Source organism: Hibiscus syriacus, unplaced genomic scaffold (assembly GCF_006381635.1).
Source record: "Hibiscus syriacus cultivar Baekdansim isolate YM2019G1 unplaced genomic scaffold, ASM638163v2 tig00109945_pilon, whole genome shotgun sequence".
Taxonomy (NCBI): Eukaryota; Viridiplantae; Streptophyta; class Magnoliopsida; order Malvales; family Malvaceae; genus Hibiscus; species Hibiscus syriacus.
In genome coordinates, this window is record NW_024062535.1 from 1,760,931 (window position 1) to 1,768,562 (window position 7,632).

Consider the following 7,632-nt stretch of genomic DNA (forward strand, 5'->3'; position numbering starts at 1 on the left):
AGGTATCATATTTCATGCTTACAAACATCAAATATGAAATTTACCATGGATTTACTCTAACATGCTTTCATGAACTAAACAACCATATATGAACATACAATAACCTACATATGGTATGGTTAAGTTATAATCATGTTACCTTTATGCTAGGTGACTAGAAAACATCCTTGAATCACCCAAGAGTTAGTTTCTCCTTGCCTCTTGCCTTAGAGCTCTCACCCTTCTCTTGCACTAATCATGTAACACCCATAACCCGGATAATTATACCTATACAGATTATAGATGTCACCCGAATTATTTAAAACCATTTTCCAATTCGAAAGTGATTTAAAATTTATTTTCTTAAAATGGTAAATGATATTATAAAATATCATATCATATGAATTGTGTTTCTTTATAACAAATTTAATTCAAAAGATTTTTTTTATGAAACGTGAACAGTGACTATAAACAGTACCCCGTGAACAGTGAACATTGTACCTATACGCTACAGTACATGAACAGTGTGCTGATGCATAAAACATCGAATTATAATTGTGTATCGATGCACTGCTACAGGGCATCGATGCACTACAGCAACTGCTACAGTAAATTCCAAAAATTACATATACAACTCATAAAAATTAACCTTTCATCACTATAAAATTTCCATTTTTGTTTCCAAATTAATTCAACAAAATAAATTGAACATTATTAATTACATGCCACTATCTAATTCAAATTCCATCATAGGATGTCTTACTGATATTGAAATATACCCTCGATGCTTGATGTCACTTTGAACTCTTTATTCCACTACTTGCTTCTTACCTACGCGTGAAAATCATCACACACTAAGTATAAACTTAGTGAGGCAATTTAAAACAATAAACAATTCAATACGAATCATGCATGAATTTCAATGACAAATTCAAAATGCCATAAAATTATTTTATTTGCATAATCAATATTTTACCATTTATTAACCATAAGCTTGTAAGCTTATTTTACCAAAATACTTATCATTTGTACCATAAGCTCGTAAGCTTATTTTACCAATACACTTGCCATTATTCCATACCCATATACCATAAACAATAGACAATAGCCCAATATACAACCCTGAGGACCCTGGGTATTCGAGTAATATTTGCACCGTAGTGCTACATATAAGGTCGTTATCACCATATACACCAAAGTGTATTACACATAAGGTCGTGCCCACCATATACATCGAAGTGTATTACACATAAGGTCGTGCCCACCATATACACCGAAGTGTATTATAAACCTGCAGCTGCTATACTCTATGGCATGCCAACTATACACTGTCCCTCAATGACTTACTTGGGCATATAGTCTATTTTATTCAATTCATCCATGGCAAAGTATATTATCAATATTTAACATTGGGCAGTTCATACCCGAAAACATTCATGGTAAAATATCAAATTTTTCATAATCAATGCATTTTGATTTCATACCGTGACATTTCAATGTCATGTCAAAGTTATAAATATGACATATAATTCATGCTGATATAAATAAGGTCGACTTATCGCAAGTCTTCCTAATGATGTATACAACATCCATATATAATTTCATGCATGTATTGCACTCACCTTGACACTTTATAATTTTTCCAAATATTTGTACCTCACCATGTTCCATAATAAACCATTTTATTGACTTGCTTCATCGCAAATCAATAATCTGTATAAATCACAAATTCATTATACATATGTTAGTATTGTACTAACATAAACATATCCTAAAATAAATCCATAATATATTTGGAACTCATATTCTACCAAATACTCAGTACTTAACAATTCCTTTTAACATTGGAACCAACTTTTCCAATTTATACAACAACCCATCAATTTTCCAGAATTCAGACAACTCGCACTACCTTTAAAGGATCAATATTTTTTATTGATATACACACTGGAATTCAATTCCGATTCTTCCTTTGAAAACTAGACTCGAATACAAATCTATCCATATAAAGAAATCCTTCTAATTAATTATGTACAGTTTATGGTGAATTTTCAAAGTTGACAAACAAAATCTGTTTTACAGAATCTGCTGTCCAATTTTTCTGACATTTCCTTGGTTAAAAATCAATATCTTTTTGTATACACCTTGAAATTAATCCAAGTTTGTTTTAAACAAAACTAGATCGATATATGAACACAAATATATAAAAATAACCTCGAAATTATTTTAATATAATTTCTTGTGAATTTTCGAACCTACTGCCAGATTTAAAAATCCAAACTGTTTTTTTTAACTTCATTCTTAGGTTCTTCATCATTTCTTACAACCAATTCTTTAAAATCACTTAACTCTTCAAAAACCATAAAACACAATAATCAGCATCCCCTTCATCAACTCAATATGAACTTGAACATGAACCCTAGTAATATTTATGTCAAAACGTAGAGAATTAAACGTAGAATATTTTTCCTAATCACACCTAAGTGTAATTCTCAACAAATTGCTTCAAAAATCAAAACAAAAATATCTACCTTGCAAGCTTGGAGGTGTCGGTCTTGGATGAAGAAGAAGCTGAAGATGCTCCACCATATTTGATATTCTAATCCTATTATAGATCTAACACATGCTTAATAATATATCATAGAATATTTTATTCAACACCATAGGAAATTCCATTTATGCCCTTAATGAATCTTACTAATCACCATAAAACCATGCCATCTGATCATTATCATATTACAAAGTCAAATATGAATTATTTTGACTTTTATTTCTGAAATTCCCCTTAAATTTTCAAAAATTGAGTTTTGGTCACTAAATTTCACTGTTTTGGTTAAACTGGACAATTGCACAATTCCAAGCCAAATTTCTCTGATCCAAAATATTAAAATAATATTTTCAACCATTTTACAACATCCTTCCAATTTTTGTCAAATTCCAATTCGATCTGAAATACCGATTTTCTTACCGGCTTTGACTCTTTCTAGTTTTTTTTCTTTACTAAAATTCCAAATCCAAAAATATAATTTCTATAAAACTCCACTCTCAAGAGTAAACCATCTATTTATGGAATAAAATTCTTTTTAGGAATTTATCACTTAATTCCCTAAACTTTTTTCCAAATTTTCTACTTTGACCATCAAACTTTCAAAATTTTCATTTTGATCATTGTCTAAATTTTTGGGGTATTACAAATTAAAACAAGTAAAATGAGTTGTTAACTCATTTTAAGGCTTAAGGGAGCACTAGAAACAATTCTTACAACTCAAAACTCCCAAAAAAATGAATTAAAATCCCAAGGTTTCCTAAACCCCACTTAAACCCTATTTTTTTACAAAACTTTTGATTAGGGGCTTGAATATAAACTTAGAAGAAGTAGTTTGAGTTTCTTACCTTAGAATTCTCAAAGGAGGCTTAAGAATAGTAAAGCTTGAACCTTTGTTTGATTCTTTGTGAGTAAAGAATATGGCAAGGAAGAGAGGAAGAAGACAAAGCAAAGGTGAGAGAAAAGAGATGAAACAAATGGTGATATCATACCAATTAATGGGAATCAACGTTATTTTTGAAAAATGGGATAATTACTCCCTTAGTTCCTCCATATTTGGGTCTAGATCAAAAACACCTTTTTTAACACCTATTGGGCTCATATAAGGCCCAAATCAAATCCATTGGGTCAGAAGCTTCACAAGCTAAAGGAAATTTATTCATCCAAAATCCTAACCCGTATTTCGGGGCATTACAGATTTGGTGACTATTACTCATTTCATGTTGAACGAGCAAAAGAAACTGAATGAAGAGGCAATCTTTGTGGAGCATTCGAAGCGTGAAAGGTATTGTGTAGTATTTGATCAACTTTATGGCTCCTCCAATAAGGATTGTGGTGTTTCCATCGGGACAATTCGTGGGATTTACACGATGAAAGATGACCATGACCCAACTATAGATGATGCGTGGCAACTCAGGAAGAAAATGGTAGCCACAGGATATTACATGTAAGGAATTTCTTGCACGCTTGTATCGACCACTGAGAATGGAGTTAATGGATTCACTCTTGATCCATCTCTAGGAGAGTTCATACGAACTTATTCAGACATTAAGATTCCAAAGAAGGGAAAGGTCTATTCAGTTAATGAAGTAAACACTAAGAATTGGGATGGTCCAACGACCAAGTACGTGGAAAAATCTAAGTTCTCTAAACAGGGTTCCTCTTCAAAGTGTTTGATGTATATGAGAAGCATGATAGTCAATGTACATCACACGTTACTCTATGGGGGATCTTTTATGTACCCTGTTGCTAAGAAGAGAAGGGCATTAACATTGGAAAAATGGTTGGAGAGTTTGCTAAAAAGTTGGATTTGTCTGCATCAAAACGAATCCATTCCGGTTTTTCACATGTTCTGGTTGAAGCTATATCGAGGAAGCCTACACCAACAATTTACTCAGTGGCCATTAATAGTGAACCGTGAGGACAATGTTCTTTCTCCAAGGGATGGTATTGTTTTGAACAAAGAACCAAATGAGCAAATAGAACCATTACAGCTGTACAGGGAACACGTGCAAATGAAGGAGCTAAAAGCATTGAAAAACTTCATGCGTTTTTAATTAGTTGTTTAGCTATATAAAGAAACTGGGTATAACCGAATAAGACATTCCAGTATTGTCAATCAAAATATTTCTCTCCTCATATTCTGCTTCTTGTTTCTCTCTATTTCTTCTCCAATTCTCTTAATCCTCAATTTGCAGGTTTTCTTAGTTTATGTGTATAGGAAAGTTCCTTACAGGCTATTGGCTATTAAATGAATGTCAAGAGATAAGATTTTATGGTTAACACCTTTGTCTATAATTTTAGAACATTGTATATATAGAGAGAGGATCTAATTACGCTAAGTGTAATATTAAAAGTTTTACATTTTTTTAATTATTAGATGAGAGAAATCAAATATTAGAATTAATAGAAGAAAATTAAAAATATATTCACTAAAAAAGAATTAATCTCAATTTTTATTTTTCTAAATCCTACGGTAGTGGATCATAACCTTTTATTTATAGAAATTTTTTATCAAAAGAAAATAATATAAAATTTTAAAAAGTAAAAAATTATAAAATTTTAAGAATTGAAAATAAACTTTTAATTAAAAATAAAAAAAATCAAAAATATAATTATTTAATTTTTTTTATGAGAAATGAGTATTCTTACCTATTATTATTCTTTTCCATCTGTGCCTGTATATGAGAGGGAAAGAGAACGTAACGATGAAATATTTGGAAAACGAGTAGGATAGATGTTTGGATTGATGTTAAAGATGGCCCATTGCAGAGAATAATCTGGTTTTTAAGAATCATTGTTGTTTTCCTCATCTATAGCTTTCACTGATGTGATGTGAAAGAGACTGCACTGCGTTGTTTCAAATGAGTTCGGGGTTAGGAACTGGGGATAGTTTTTTTTTCTATTTAACTAAACTAACACGACTTTCACGAATATTTACCTTTTTGGCATCGTTTAATATATATTTTTCGAAGTGGTATCCTTTCGGCTGAGCTGACGCAAGCCGTGTCCCCGGGGACGCGCTTTACCCGTGTTTTTGCTGAGTTGGATGCCACGTGTGGAAGGCGCATCCCCGGGGACGCGCCTTCACTGACTCGACTGCCACGTGTGGAAAGCGCATCTCCGGGGACGCACCTTCCATTAAATGCCATAAATGCCCCCATCCGTTTTCCCTAACTACCCCCTTCCTCCCCTATATAAACCCCCTTAACCCTCCCTCATTCTTCACACCAAAATCATATTCTCCTCTCTTATATAACTCAAATTCTCCAACTATTTGAGTTTTAAATTTGTTATTAGTGGTAAGAAATTTATTTTTATGTTAGTATTTTTTTTAAATAGTTATTATATTTTATATTAATATATTTATGTAAATATTTTTTTATTAAAATAATATTTATATAATTATATTTATTTAGAATTATTAATTTTTTTGCTAATTATATTGTTTTGTCTACAGTTATAATGAAAAACGAAATGCTGTTGTGATTGGATATTGATCATATCTCAGACATTTTAGCGATATGGTAATTTTTTATAATTAATGTTAATATTTAAATTTATTTTTATTTTAAAGTTATTATGAATTTATATTAATTTTTATTTTTTATAATGTATATTATTTAGGATACTGATCGTATTTTAGAGACTTTTATTAAAAATCCACGTATACCGACACTGGAACATATTTTGCCATATTTGGCTTCTGCCGGGTTCGGGTATATTGCAACAATTATAGGCGGTTGCAAACTCGAACCTGTCCTAATTTCTGCACTGATTGAGAGGTGGAGGCCCGAGACACACACTTTTCACCTTCCATGTGGAGAGGTCACAATTACATTGGAGGATGTCTCTATGCATCTGGGGCTTCCCGTCGACGGAAATATGATGTGTGGTATGGCGGATAGTGATTGGCAATCAATGTGCATTGATTATCTTGGAGCTGCTCCGCCAGAGTTTAATGGAGGTAGAATAGCTTTATCTTGGTTGAAAGCTAATTTTGAGGTTTTAAATGAAAATGCTTCTGAGGATCAAGCAAAGGCATGTGCTCGGGCATATATTCTACGAATAATTGGAGGAATATTGATGCCCGACAAATCTCGCAACCAGGTATATTGTATGTGGTTGCGGCATCTGATCGATTTTGATGAAGCTGGAAGATATAGTTGGGGCGCTGCAGTTTTGGCATTTCTCTTTAGAGAAATGTGTCGGGCGACGAATTATAAGAAAACTATTATATGCAACATATTATAAACTTTCAAAACAAACTTCAGTTCACAAGCTTTCAAATTCTCAAATTCCCAAACTCTAAATTCTCAAATTCTCTGAAAATGAGTCGTCTTTCTGCTGTTGTTTTGTATGATGGAGAAATTAAGGAAGCTGAAGAGGGGGTTGTTTTTGAGTCAGATCATTTTATCCCCTTAACCTTGAAGAGAAACATTACAATTGAGGAGTTAATCACAAAAATTTCGTTAAAGATTCGTGTAGCAGGCCAGAGAAGACTATCTTCACTTCAGTAAAGATTTCCTACTGAACTTTTTCCGCTCACGTATACATCATTTCAGCTTTCAAACGATGATGATGTTTCTATGATGGTTGATGCTCATATGGGGAGTTCACAATCTCTTATTGAAATGTATGATACTTTTATTGAGGTTCGTGCAACTCGTGGTCTCTCATATTCCTCTCACTTTGGCATTGCATATCAAACTGATCAAGTTTATAGCCCGACACAACTGATCTGTAATGATTTCACATCATTAATGACGGATCCAACGCCAGATACCATGCCATCAAGTTCAATAGGAAGGCATTCATCTGCAACTGCTTATGATCTCAACCCACGTGGCTTCACCAATAATTCATATGGCAACATATCTTCTACTTCAAGGGGCAGACATTCATCTGCCAATGTTTTCGACTTACATATGGAAATGCCAACGAGACGACAGTCTATTCACATCCCACATGATACAATGGCCTCAAGTTCAAGGGGAGGACACGCAAGCGGGAACTTATTTGACCTCAACAATGGATTATCGGAGGAACCCTCATCTCCACCAGAAGAACCTCTTCGGGAGCCAGGTGCAGATGGTGCTGAAACGGGA

The 7,632-nt window shown here is 33.1% G+C and overlaps 1 pseudogene; it reads left to right on the top strand.

Moving 5' to 3' along the window:
* Positions 1-3,744: 3,744 nt before the first annotated feature.
* LOC120210921 lies at positions 3,745-4,581 on the top strand (annotated as a pseudogene).
* The last annotated feature ends 3,051 nt before the right edge of the window (positions 4,582-7,632 follow it).